Source organism: Alligator sinensis, unplaced genomic scaffold (genome assembly GCF_000455745.1).
Source record: "Alligator sinensis unplaced genomic scaffold, ASM45574v1 scaffold1059_1, whole genome shotgun sequence".
NCBI classification, from domain to species: domain Eukaryota; kingdom Metazoa; phylum Chordata; order Crocodylia; family Alligatoridae; genus Alligator; species Alligator sinensis.
In genome coordinates, this window is record NW_005842103.1 from 1,036,740 (window position 1) to 1,050,409 (window position 13,670).

Below are 13,670 nucleotides of genomic sequence, written 5' to 3' on the forward strand. Positions count from 1 at the left end.
GGAGACTTATTGAGGGGTGGGTCTGAATTATGCCAAGGAGGCCCCTTAGGTCTGTGGACTAAGGGAGGCTTCCCTAATCAGCCCCTGACTTGGGGAAGTGCCCCAAGTGCTTGTATTGGGTCTAGCACCCATTGGACGATCAGGCCTGTGTTCTCCAAGGTGCGCAGAGCCAGAAGTGAGTCCAGAGCCTTGGCTGGTGGCAGCGGGACCCCCAGGCTAGCGGGTGTGCTCCAGGGAAGGGGTCGGCCGGACGGGAGGCACCCCAGGGAGGCACTCGGAGCCTGGAAGGTGGTGGGGCGCAGGGAGGTGGGCGGCTCAACGCAGGAGCGCCCCCTACTGGCACGCCACAGTGTGGACAGTCAGTTATCTCACTAAAGAAAGCTACCAGATTAGATCAAAGTGTGGCCAACCCACACTGCGTTTTACCCTTCTTTCCATTTATCTCCATGTCTTTAAATATTCTTTCTTTCAAATTTGGTTGAGGCCTTGCATACTTTTGAGGCCACACTAACAGACTCGTAGTTGCCTGGGCCACTTTTTCCCCCCCTTCACACGCAGGTGCTGCATTTGCCGTTCTCCCGTCGTGTTATGCCACCCCAACTTAATCGAGTTAGTAAAAATCCTAGCTGACAGACTTGCCGGGTCTTGTGCCAGCTCTCTCCAGCCTCCCCATGTGACATTGCAGTTTTCATCCTTCATGGTTATACCTGTAGCTAAAGGTTTTCCTTTCTTTCCACTGTAGCACTCTCTCAAGGTTTCCTTTAATATCCATTACCAAAATAGCCAAATGCTATATAATCAGATCAAAGAAGTGCTGGCTTCCTGCTTGTACAGTGACACTCATCCCCTTTTGGTACAGATGGATCAATCTCCCAAAATAGATTGGACTGCTGTTTCTAAGAGTCTCATGCTATATTACAGTTTTCAGTCTTTAATATCGCTGAGCAGCTCCCTCGCTTACCTTGCATAAGATAGTTGCGTGCTGTAACCTCCCAAGATGCAAATTCTTCCTTCATTTATTGAAGGGCGGTGTTGGAAGAGAGACGTAGATACGAGAAGACTTGCAGAATGATGCGTTTGAAATCTTAGGGGCTGCGCGGGAAACAATTTGGCTCTGGTTATATCTCCTGAAACCAGTCTCTGCAAAGGGAGAGGAAATATTAATACTTGGTGATGGTTTCATCTGATTTACTGTACATCAAAAGCAAAGGCTGTGAGACCCAGTTGCCTTGCTCCCACAAGGCAGCGAGAGGCGGGTTGATTCTTTTCGCACAAAACCATACGCGGTTTCTGCACGAACGGCATTGAAAGCTGGTTCCCCAGTAAATACCCCGCCTGGGCCTTCTTCCATTTCAAACTAGACCGAGAAGGAAATGGCTCAAGAAGAAAAGCAATGGACTACTTCCATCTTTCAATAGCACTGATCTATCGCCACCTTTAACAAATGATTCCCAAACCTGCAGCACATCACTTGCATAAAAATCAGCTTCGTTTTGCCTTTAGGAGTCATCAATAAACAACAGGCCGACGAGACTCGGCGTTTCTCCTATAGCGAGCGTGCCGGAGGCAGACTGCAGGCAGGACGCTCGCCCCTGCAACCGTGAAGGGAGGCAGCGAGCGGGCGGTGGAGCTCGGGCCGCTTGCTGAGCCCGCGGCCTCCCGGTCTGACCGCCAAGTTGGCAGCACGGCATGGGAGGCCAACACCATCTTGTCCTGGGCATGGGGGAGCCAGTTTGACCCGCTCCCAAGTTTCATCCATAGAGTCAGTAGCATCACAGCGGGTGATCGCAATGGGACACAAGCCCAGGGCACTGCCAAAAGGGGCCAGGGATTGGGTTCATTTTTTGCCACCGAAAATCGGTGTTGAAATGGCTATTCAATGTATATCGATGGCAAAAAAAGAAACCTGAAGGAGGGGGCATCCTCTGGCTGGTGTTCCTGCACCGCACCGCAGTTACAGCTCCGTGGAGAGGCATCGTCCTGGCTGCTCTGGCGACACATGCAAGTGGTTTGGGGATGCTCACAGCAGCCGTTGTTGGTGGCGAAACAAGGAGAAGTCAAACGATCATTTATTCTTCCAATAATACGCCTCCTGATGGATGTCACCTGCGCCGTAGGTATGTATTTTTGTGGGTAACAATGAATTTTTAGTCATAGCTGATCTACCTCATTGCTACTGTTTAATTACATTTATGGGGAAAACTGTGGGCAGTTTTCCCGTTCATTAAACACACTATTTGTATGACTTCTTTCCATCCCTTTCTTCCCCACCCCCTTCGTTTCATTCTGTGGGGGCTTTTTAAAGAAGTTCAAACAATGCTTAGAATAAAGGACAGCTGTCACAGTCTGTATTAGCAACGTCTCATCCCAACAAGTAGAAAAGACCTATTAAATATTTTGTACTTTCAGGTCTATCTATACCAGTGAGGATGCACTCAGACAGGAAGCTAGAAAAGAACTAAGGCATGTGCATAATACACTGGTTTGGAGTCAGTAACAAGTTGCCTCCTAGCTAAGTAAAGATGCAGGACCAACGGGCGCTAGAGCAATTAGACTTCAGAAAAAAGCTCAGGTGTGCAATTGTAACAGCAGAAATGAATGGGGCTGGAAGTACAGCTCTGGAGGTGAGCTGTGGGATGGAGAAATGCGCACACATACACACACATGCATGCACACACATACTTGTGCATGCATGTGCATGCATGTATATATATTTATATGTACATTTTTAGAGGTGAAATGTGGGAGGTGGATGTATACATCTCTGCATCCCACAGTTCACCTTTAGAAGTGTACTTCCAGGCCCATTCCTTTCTGCTATTACAATTGTATACTTGAGGTTTTTTCCTAAAGTCTAATTGTTCTAATGCCAATTGTTACTGCATCTTTACTTTATAGATATAGACACACACACGTGTGTATTTAAATTAGATATATATCTTAGGCCTTCCAAATAATAAACAGATATGTGTGTGTGTGTGTGTATCTGTTTATTGTTTGGATGTATATCTGTAAATAGATATCTAATTTAAATGCATGTGTATGCGTGTGTGCGCGCGTGTGTGTGTGTGTGTGTGTGTGTATATGTGTGTGTGTGTGTATATATATATATATATATGTGTGTGTGTGTGTGTGTGTGTGTGTGTGTATATGTGTGTGTGTGTGTGTGTGTGTGTGTATATGTGTGTGTGTGTGTGTGTGTGTGTGTGTATATGTGTGTAAATAAGGAAAAAAAGCCCCCTGTTCCTCCTCTCCCTTGAATGTGTTAACCACCCAGATTTTGGGGGTGCACAGGCTTGGACTGTGATCTTGTACACCGATGTAGATCCAGAATAAATGCAGACTTAATTTAAATTAACAGGGATCAGAATCTGACCCAATGAAATGTTCAGTTTTAAGATATACCCCGGCTACAGGTAGGTAATACAGAATATTGTAGTTCTTAGTTAAATTCCACGTTGGTCGCCTTAGCAATCAGTAGTCATGCAGCAAAATTCTTGATGCAATTTTGATTTAAGAACAGTATAAGTGAAGAAAATTATAAATCATTACTGAATAGGGCTCATTAGGTCGTCATTGATGAAGTATAATTGACTCCTTCTCGCCCCATTTTTAAAAAAAAAATATTTTTAATTTGCTGAGCTGGGAGAAGTGCAGCCTAGGAAGAGACTTGGTCCTAAAGTAATGCGTGCTATTAAGTTGCTTGGAAAAAAAAAAAAAGTTGAATTTTAGGGTTCATCCCATTTTGCAATAAGCTGTCTTTTAGAAACAGCATTTTGCCTACAGTCTAGGAAAAAATGGAAAGAAGCTGTTTTTTCCATTGACAATTGCAGTTGGGGACGAGCGTTATTTTTGGTTCCCCAAGGCACGTCTAGGAAAACTGGATTAATTTATAGTGCAGTTTCCAAAAATGCCAAGCCTCTGGAAGCAGTGAATCCAGTGTTTCTTACACAGGTGTTTTTTAGGCTGCGAGTGTTATCTTGTTAAATATGAAAATGCCAGTCCAGATGCTAGATATCTATCCACTCGTGTTTCTTTAAGGAAATAGCTGCTTAGTAATACATTGAATAAAATAGACCGTTTCTATGAAATGGTTAGGAAATGACCATAAATGTCTTTAGACGTTTCATAAACTAACTGCTTTCTGTAACCATCTAACAGGCTTCTAACTTGAGTTTCACTTTTCTGAAGATTGTCTTCTGTGATGTTATAAATTCAGCTCTCTGTCAGGTTTCTGATGGGTTTCACCACTATTTTGGATGTTTGACTGCACAGATTGTGATGGGTAAATCCTCCATGTGTGTTTGTGTGTGTATTTGTGTACACATATATATAGTTGCATGTGTGTGTGTGTGTGTGTATATATATATATATATATATTATGTGTGTGTGTGTGTGTGTGTAGCTGTATATGTATATGATATAGCTACAGGTACAGACACATCTCCTAAGCCTTCCACACAGTATTAATTGACAAGACAAATAATATTACATTCATATGAACTTTTCTGGAAATGAGAGAACTTCATTATTGTTTCTGCCTGGCTTCCTCATCTTTCCAAGATGATGACAGTGAAAAAGTTGTCCCCCGTTAATACAGGGGGAAAATATTTTCCTTGCGGAGGAACTTTGGCGCCGAGCAGCATCCGCGTACCGCTGCAAGGCCATCTGTTTGCAGCCGACAGTTGGGGAAATCTTTATAGGGGGTTCTGGGCTAAAAGAAACAAGCTGATTTGAAGATTTAAACTTTGCTAGTGAAGGAAGTGTAGGATTTTCCCCGTCGTCAGCTAAACATTTGTAGGAGGTGGTAAGCGGTGGGATGTAACATGGTGTCAGTTTTTGATGGATTTGTTTAGTGGAATCTGTTTCCAAATGTAGTTTTGGGGAGATCCCATGCAGCTTCCTGAAAAAGATTTGCCTGGGTTTGGGGCTTCACCTTGCCTGGTCTGATCTGGCAACAAGACGTTTTCAAAGCACCACCGTGCTTTGTTCACAAAATCAAATCACCCACGTTTCCGGCTAGCACCCAGCATGAAATTCCCACAAGACTCTTCCAGAAATCTCACCTCGGCTACCTAGCGCTGACGTCCACCCTCGTGGAAAGCAAACATTTCTCTTCTCATTGGGAAAATAATTTTATAGCGGGAAGTAGTGCAAACATCTAACATCTCCTGGCATATGTACAGCAATATCTTAAAAGGCATGTGTATTAGATTTGTAGCAATGGAAATGAAAGGCACGCAAGGCCTAGGAAGTCTGGCACGTCTGCTGCGGTGTCCGTGTGCTGGGGGTCAATGGAGGGCTCGTGGACGGGGGTAACGGGACTCAGGTACGCGCAGTTACGGCATACAGACGAGCAGCTAATTCTTTCATGCTTTCTACAAATCTGGGCATAATCTAATCTTCAGTCTGGCTTTTAAGCATCCTCCCCAGCCTCCCTGAGAAATCCAGACACACAAGGAAATAAGAGTTTTTGATGTTTTGAACTTTTTTTGTGTACTTGGGAAGCAGATTGAATAGGGCTTGTTCCCTCCCGTTACATGCACAATAATCGGAGGACTGCAGAAATTAGGCTTGTGAAGACAGGAAAGAAAGATTGATGGTAGACCGTGAGGAGCGTGAGGGAGTCAGAGCTGAACAAGAGAAAAATGAAATATACTGTCTGCTATACATGGCAGCAGTGAGAGCAGAGATTGGGGTGAAAAACTGACACAGCACGTCCTTCCAAGAGATTACCTCGAAATTCGTAGACTTGTAGAGCCGCGGGGCTGGCAGGGATCTCCGCAGGTCACGTCCAGTCCAAGCCCCTGCCTGAGGCAGGATCAGCTCTGTCCACACCATCCTGGACCATGCATCATCTAACCCCAACCTACCCTCTAACCTGCCACAGGTAAAGCAGGGCAGCCAACATCCTGCGTCTATAAAATGGTGTCAAGATGTGTTCAAGAGATCCCGGGTTGAGGGTCATGCCCCTGCTACAGAGGAAGGCAACCCCCCCCCTCCCCCCCATAGTGGGCATGTCTACACATACATTAACGCCAGCTTAAAGTTACTGCGGAGTAAATTTCTGTGCAGTAGGCAGAAAAAGGCTGGCATTGACACGTGCAGGTGTTAAAGTGCATTTATGCTGTGTGTGGACTGATTTGGGATTAAAGTTAGTCCCGAGTTGGTCCACTCACACAGTGTTAGTGCGTAGTAAAGAGTCTACACATGCGTATGCGTACTGTGCAGTAACTCGTTTGGGCGTAAATTTGATACCTGCATGATGCCCTTCAAGTGCTTGAAGACTGCTGTCATGTTGCCTCATATGCACCATTTCCACAAGCTGAACATGCCCAGCTCCTTCAGCCTCTCCTCCTATGACTTGCCGTCCAAGCTCTTTATCATCTTTGTTGCCCACATCTGGACCCTTTCTAACTTCTCCACGCCTTTTTTGAAATGTGGAGCCCAGAACTTCACACCGGAGCCCGATGAGGCCGAACCGGTGCCAAGTGGAGAGGCTCGACCACCTCCCACGTCTTGCACTTGATGCTTCTGTTGATGCCTCCCAAAATCACATTTGCCTTTTGTGTGGCAGTGGGTGTCACACTGCAGACTCGTACCAGGGCCGTGGTCTGCCACAGGTTTCAGCTGAAGCTAAGAGGGACTTGAGAGATGGCCATGCCAGTGGCAGGATGTGCTTAACCCCGAGGCAGTTCAGTGCAACTTAAGCATATACTTAGTTCTGTACATTTTTAAGTGTTGTCTTGAACCAGGATTTGCAACATGGCATACCCTAAACAGACACCGTTTTGGGTGTAGTGAGCTGGCAAAAGACATATATGTTACCTAAGGGAGGGAGAACTGTCTTTTCTACCTGGCAAACTTAATTCACTGTAACACTAAAAAGATGGAATTAAATTGCTAGTGAATGTGTTTCCATTGTTTTTCAAAGAAAGAAGGGAGGAAAAGAAATGTATAAATGGTAAAATATCAGTGGTTATAGAACGATCCTTGCAAAGTTGGAACATTATGTGAGACCCTGAGTCATCCCCTTGCAATGCTCTTTGCTATAGTTTAGCTGAATAGCAAACAAATCTTCTTAAGAGGATGTTGAGCATGCCAACATCTCCAGTGAGCGCTCAGCATCTGACACCAGCCTAGAGTTAAATAGAAAGGCGCTAGCCTTGTGGACTGAAGACAGATTAAGATGTCCTCTCTAAGCCTTGTTTTGAAGAAAGAGACCTGGAAATAAATTACTGCCTTCCTGACAGCATGAGGAGAGATATGGGAGGGGAATACTAATGCCATTTGTTTTTGGACTGAATGGCAATGATTCATTATTATGACCCAAAGAAATATAATTACCAAATCGTTTATTTAAGATAATCCATTTTTCTCTTGCAGTGAAGGATGAATTTATCTATTTATTATTGTGCATGTGATTAAACGGCACATGAAAAAGCCATTGTTAAAAAGTTGACTTCAGCGAAGCCTTTTTGAGATGGTATTAAATGTTTTTCACATTAATTGGTTGCTAGCACTCATCTTATGCCACTGGAGGCACAAAATAGCTTAGGAGACTGTTTCGATACCTGCAATGAAAGCATGAACTCAAGCCAAATGGTAGTCCTTTGGCCCCCATTCAGGAAGGATTCAGGAAAGAGCTTAAGTAAGCTGGATTCGTGCTGAGTTAATTTTAGAGTAGGTGTAGAGTCTCATGTAATCACATATTTAAGGACTAATCTTGCTCCCAGTGAAACCAATGGTAAAACTTGCATTGATGTTTAATAGTCCAGGATCAGGCTATTACTTGTAAAGGATGTGAGGATCTCCTAAAAGCACAAAGGGGCAGCAACCCAGGCTTCTCGCCTTGATTGTCCACACTCTCAGGATAAAAACACATTTGAGATGTGGGTCTCTTAGCATCCTACGGTCTTCTTAAGAAATAACCCAAGTTTCCAGATGGTAATCAGTTTTCTTCCCTAGGTTACGTCTTGGATTTTGGCTTCTCCCTATTAACACAGGATTGAAAATATAACGTCAACATTAAAAAGTCAAAGTGAAACTCTGGTGTCTTAGATGCTAGGTTGCAATCAGTGACTTTATTGGTGATCACTCTGCTGTATAATAAACTTACATTTGTTAGGCTGTGATGAACATAAAACAGCTGTCGCTCCATTTTAGATCTCTGTGGGATTAGTGATGAGTAACAGCACTAATACAATAGGGAGAAAGAATAGTCACAAATGACTAATATGGAGGTAATTCTCAGAAATAAGTAGATACAAACAACTCATGTAACTCGGGTGTGTCCTGAGGTGATTAAATATATCCTGTGCCAATAAAACTAGTGCAGTTCCCGGGAGCTGGTTCCTATAGGTTCCCTGCAAAGAGAGATGTTAAAGCAACTCTAAAAAAAAAAAAAAAAAAAAAAAATTAGCACTGGGTGCGTCTACACATTCATTAATGTGCAGTAGTTATTGTGCATTTAGTTTAGTACTTGCTTAATGAAATACTAACTAAATGCTCATTAAACTTAGTATGGGTGCATGTTTTCTTGTGATGCTTACTGCGCAGTAGGCTATTAGCACGGCTTTGACTGCCACGCTACTGCGCAGTGTTGTTAGGCTACTGTGCAGTAAGCATCTCCTGTAGACGTGCCCACTGTATTGTATATTTAAAAGTCAAAGACTTAAATGTCAGAAAATACAGACGTTTTTTCAGAACCTAGTCTTTAAATGTATTCCCCTATGTCTTGCAGTGTGTATCTCATTATAGCATTACCAATTGTCAGTTTGTCATATCTCCGTGGCGCCAAGCACAATTTATACCAGCCAGGAAAATGACCCACATATTACAAGACAAAGCAATAGAAGACACCGTCGTCTTTCTTATGGAAAGTTACAGTACGTGCAGTTCAGTGATACTTGATTTGCTCTTTCTTCTGCCTCTCATTGTGATCTAGACAACAAGAAATGCTTTTGCTATAAAACCCTTTTTACTAGACTCAATTTTGAGCCAGTTTACAATCTTTTGCTGAAGAAATAATTCCTTCCCCTGGATATGGTGTAAATCATGAAGGAGGCTCAGATAATCATGTGCCTCTGTGGGTTTTGATGCAATATTTGATTTCTTGTCCCTTTGGCAAGTCACCGTATCATTCACTGATCCCTTGCAGTAGGGACTATTGAGAGTCATCAACTTTCTTGAGTTATTGAGCACTGCTGATTTGCCAAGCCCTGTGTGTACTGCTGTTGAATTTCCCTACCAGAATGAGCGTGAGATGGCTGTGTACCTTTCCATGTACAGTGTGCCAAGACAACGAAGGTGGCCAATGCATATATGGCTGTGGCCGACTTCAAATGGAGTTTATCACGTTTCGGCTATAAACTCCTCCGAGGGCAAACGTGGCTGATTTATGGGCGCTCCAGAGCTCCTCAGCCTGCCTGGGCAGAATCAGTTTTGCTTCCAGGGACTTGAAAATTTACCAGCAGAGAGCTGGCTTTCTTTCGAGGAAATCATTGCCTACCCATCTGTCCTGAGCTGTGAAGGCTGCAACAGTTAAAGATGAATATATCCCCTTCTAGGGAAAATGGTGGTGGATATTGCAGGAAGGTTTACGTGCTGTTTATTCCGTGTTAGGGGCTGAGTTGCAATGGCAGGCAGTTCTGAACAGAGCGCCATCTCCCCCGATGGCCGGCACCTGCAGACTTACGCACCTGCATAACTTGAGTTTCCCATTGACTCTACCTCCCAGCACATCGCTGATCGGCAGCCTATCAAACCCGCGCTTTAAATAATTCATGCCTTCTCCATCGAATATAAATGAAAATGTTGCTCTGCTTCAGTACATGAGGGACCAAGTTAATAGATCAAAGAATTACAGGGTTTTTGTTGCCCCACTCACCTGCCTCCCCAGCCAAAAGATGTAGGGCACCGAATAGGGTTTGTTCTAGTCACGTCTCAATCATCGTGTTGAGAACTGTCGGCGACATATCGATCTGCTATTGGTAATAAGCTTTAGGATCTAGCATATACACTTGGATGTTAACTATTAGCAAAACCTGTGAGAGGAAAAAAAATGTTTAAAGTGATGGAGATACTTTTAAAATAGATGCAGAATTCATGAATAAAACAAGTCATTTTATGCTGTAGTGATATGCTTAGATGACTCTGGCTGAAGAAATTAGTCATCGGCATTTTCCTTCATTGTTACTAAAAGATGTACTGGGAAAGGTACTTGATGGCTGCTACCAAGAAACCAATATTTTCATGTTCATCTTATTAAAGAACGTATTAGAGTAACATTCCTGGGTGCTGAATACTGTGGGCATGTTTGGAAGACGAAGCCCCCCATCAACACGGTGCTGGTTAAGTTTCCTGTATTAGCATGCAAAATCAGCTTAGGTGGAAAGATTCCTGGATTACCTTTATACTGTTTAATTAGAGTATCAATTATACCCTAGGTCAGATGGCTTTCTTGAATAGCTTTCTGTCCTGACAGCTTCTCTGGGACATTCCTGTTCCAGGAAAATAGAAAAGCAGTCTAATGCAACCCGGATTCATGTTTATGGGCTAAGGATGCCACCGACTGTCTCTACCTTCCCTTTTTCGTGGCTCACATCCTCATGCCCAGGGATGCAAGAGTACGAAGCAAACGTTCGCCATGGGCAGATCCAGGATCTGAAAAGGGGGTGCAGGTGCCATGAGCATCCTTACATACAACACAGCGCACATTTTTCTCCAGTTCCAGAGAAACTAGAAGATTTACTAATATGCTAGGGGCCCAGCACTATATTATTCAGCAAAAACAAATATAACTTTATTGAAATGTGCACTAATATGCATGGTTTTATATTAAGCTCAAACAATCCAACAAACTAGGCAAAAATAGTCAAAAGATATTGTTTTATTACCCCAATAGTCATTATAGTGAAATGTATATCTGTTATTCAGACTCGTAAAACAACATGTAGCCTTCTTGAGCATGCCAGTGCATCCAACACTTCATTATCAGCCATTTCCACACCTCGGTTAATGTTCACCTTAGTTAATATTACCACACCTGAGTTAAGGTTTTTAGCTAGAACTAACTAACAACAGAGCTGTAAAATAGAGGAGAATTACCAGGGATGGATAACAGACAGAAACGTTGTGGAAGAAAGGAAATCTTGACGAGCGGCACATCAAGACCATAAAAGAGGAGAGAGGGTCATTATTAACAGGTGTGGAGTGAAGAGAGATTAGCAGGAATCGGGTAGATGATAACAAGCCATTAAGTGAACGGACTCCCTTAAGGAAGAAATGCTGCTGACCCTCCCAGGAAATTGGTTTTAAAGTTTTGAGTGGAGCAGGAATCAAAGGAGGATGTAACTGCACCCCCCCCCCCCCCCCGGGGGGGGGCCCCCCCCTCGTTTTTTTTTCCCCCCCCGTCATTTCTGCCCGCCCTGCACTGCCCGCCTCGCTGACGCGGAGTCGATTGAGGTTGCAAAGCGATGGATGAAGACATGGGACCGCTCCAGGGAAGACGGCACGTGCTGCGTCTGCAGACCTTGGCTCTCCTGGCTCGGCCCCAGCTGCCAGGGATCCCGTAGCCGAGAGCAGGCAGCTGTCTGCGGAGACGGGCAGGGGCTGGCCGTCTCGGTGTGGCACAGGGGCTGGTTCTCCGATGCAGCGGGCACTGATTGAGTGCCCTGTACAGGATCTTCGTTCCTTTGAAGGCCTCCATCCTTTTGCTGGCTGACAACTCCAGCGTGAGGGGATAAAAGAGCTGTGCTGTACCAAAGCAACGTTTTCTGCTAGCTCAAATGGAAACTTGGTGGTTCCTGCTCTTGCCTTCCAGGAGAGCTCCCATGAGATGACCAGTCCTTCCTCTCCCGGCTTACTCAGCTTTCCTGTAGCCACATGAAGATTTTCAATCGGTTTTCGTACGGATTTTATCCCTGAGCTGAAAAATGTTCGTTTTAGGTCTTGTTTTGTGAGCGCTGCATCGCACCCCTGAACTAAAGGGCAACTGAGTTCTTCTCTTGCATCCCTGGCAGAAATCGCCAAGCTAGTGCACTGAGTTTGAGACCACACTTTTTAGTTTTCTCAGCAAAAGAAGAGCCTGGAGAGCGAAGTAAATTGTTTCTAATAATTCCACCATTATTTTATCCCTGAAATTCATAGCCAAATTCTGCTCCTGATGGGTGTGCAGGGCTACCTGCCAGCAGGTATATTGGGAAGCCAGCTATAGACTTGGGGGGGCTCAACTGCCATTTGAAATTTTGGGTACGTTTCTATGAGATTTGCAAAATGCATTTGGCATGAGCGGCGTCTCAGCAAGGCTCTGTCTCTGCATATGCAAATCAGCTCGTTGCTAGCAAGAAGATGAGTTTTGAAGTCTGTGACTAATAAACAGCTTCTCTTTTTCATAATCATTTCATTTAATGCAAATTGTATTTGTGGGAATCAAACGTGGCTTTGTGCCCCTTAGTGCTTTGACGCGTGGCAGTATCCGAAGAAGGAGACTTCACAGGAATAAATGAGTGTTTCGTTTTTTTTTCTGCTTGCACGTGGCCCCGGTGTGCGCGTGCACCAGCTTTCCTTCTGTCTCCATTGGTTTTGGGACTGGACCCTTTGGGTCCAGGAAACCCATCTCTGGGACTCCCTATGGCTGCTGAAATCCCTTTGCCACCCTGTTCAGGGTTTGCTCGACACATACTTGCTTCTTTTATCTTCCTTTCTTAATGAAATCTGTTCAGAAACGAAAGTGCTAATGACTTCTCTGAAGTTCCTTGCAGCGATACCAGGCCAGGCTTGCCACTCTTCATGAGCACAGCAAACGTGGCACCTGGAGATGGAGTCGATCGCTGACTGGTTCAGCCTCCGTGCCAGCATCGTAAGGATGGCTGCTGTCTCTGGGATTTTTATGTGATGAAACTTCACACTTCATATTTCTGCAAAATGGAACGTAATTATTGAGTCTGAGATTTTTTTTTTTTTTGTTCCTCGTTTGCATCAGACTTCTCTTCCCTGGGAAACTTTCATTCAGCCGCTTGCACCATCTCCACCCAGTTAATCGTGTCCGGCGTGAAGTCCCTTCTCAAACACCTTTCCTCCTTCTTCCTATTGGCATCCAGAGTGGGGCCTCATTTTTAACAGCCTTCGTGATGCCACGCGTTCTCCGCGTCAGGAGGATATTTGCATGTGCATTCGTCACACCGCATCTGTTTTACCTGTGCTGCTTTTATCCATGCATGTTTTGCCTGCACTTTTATCAAATGAGGGTCCTTGCTCATTCAGTGCAGCTGTTGGCTACAAATGTCCAACTCGGGATCCTTAAAATTCTAGTTTATTAGGTGGATTGAAACACTGTAATCATAAACCTTGGGGCTAGTCCCCACACACACACACATGCATACACATACACACACACGCAGAGTAGCAGGCTACAGAGTCAGGTATACCTATCCTACAAGCGCTGGAGTCTGTCGTTGAGGCTTCTTTCAGTGTGGTGTTATCTTCCAGAAGGGGGTCGCCGGCTGGTCCTTCTGGCTGGACAGGTCTGGTCGAGTTGGAGATCAAGAAGGCGCCACTGAGGGTCACTTTTCACTGCCTTTTATCTGTCCGTGGCAGACTTTGGTGACTCCCCAGTTTTCAGGTTTGCCCAATCCAGGGGTCATTGACCCTCGTGGGACTTCCCCCCC

General features: G+C 44.6%; 1 protein-coding gene across 9 annotated transcripts in view; it reads left to right on the plus strand.

Annotated features, from left to right (window-relative positions):
* Positions 1-13,670, plus strand: part of HTR2C (5-hydroxytryptamine receptor 2C) — a 391,327-nt gene that overhangs the window by 316,466 nt on the left and 61,191 nt on the right. The window lies entirely within an intron of this gene.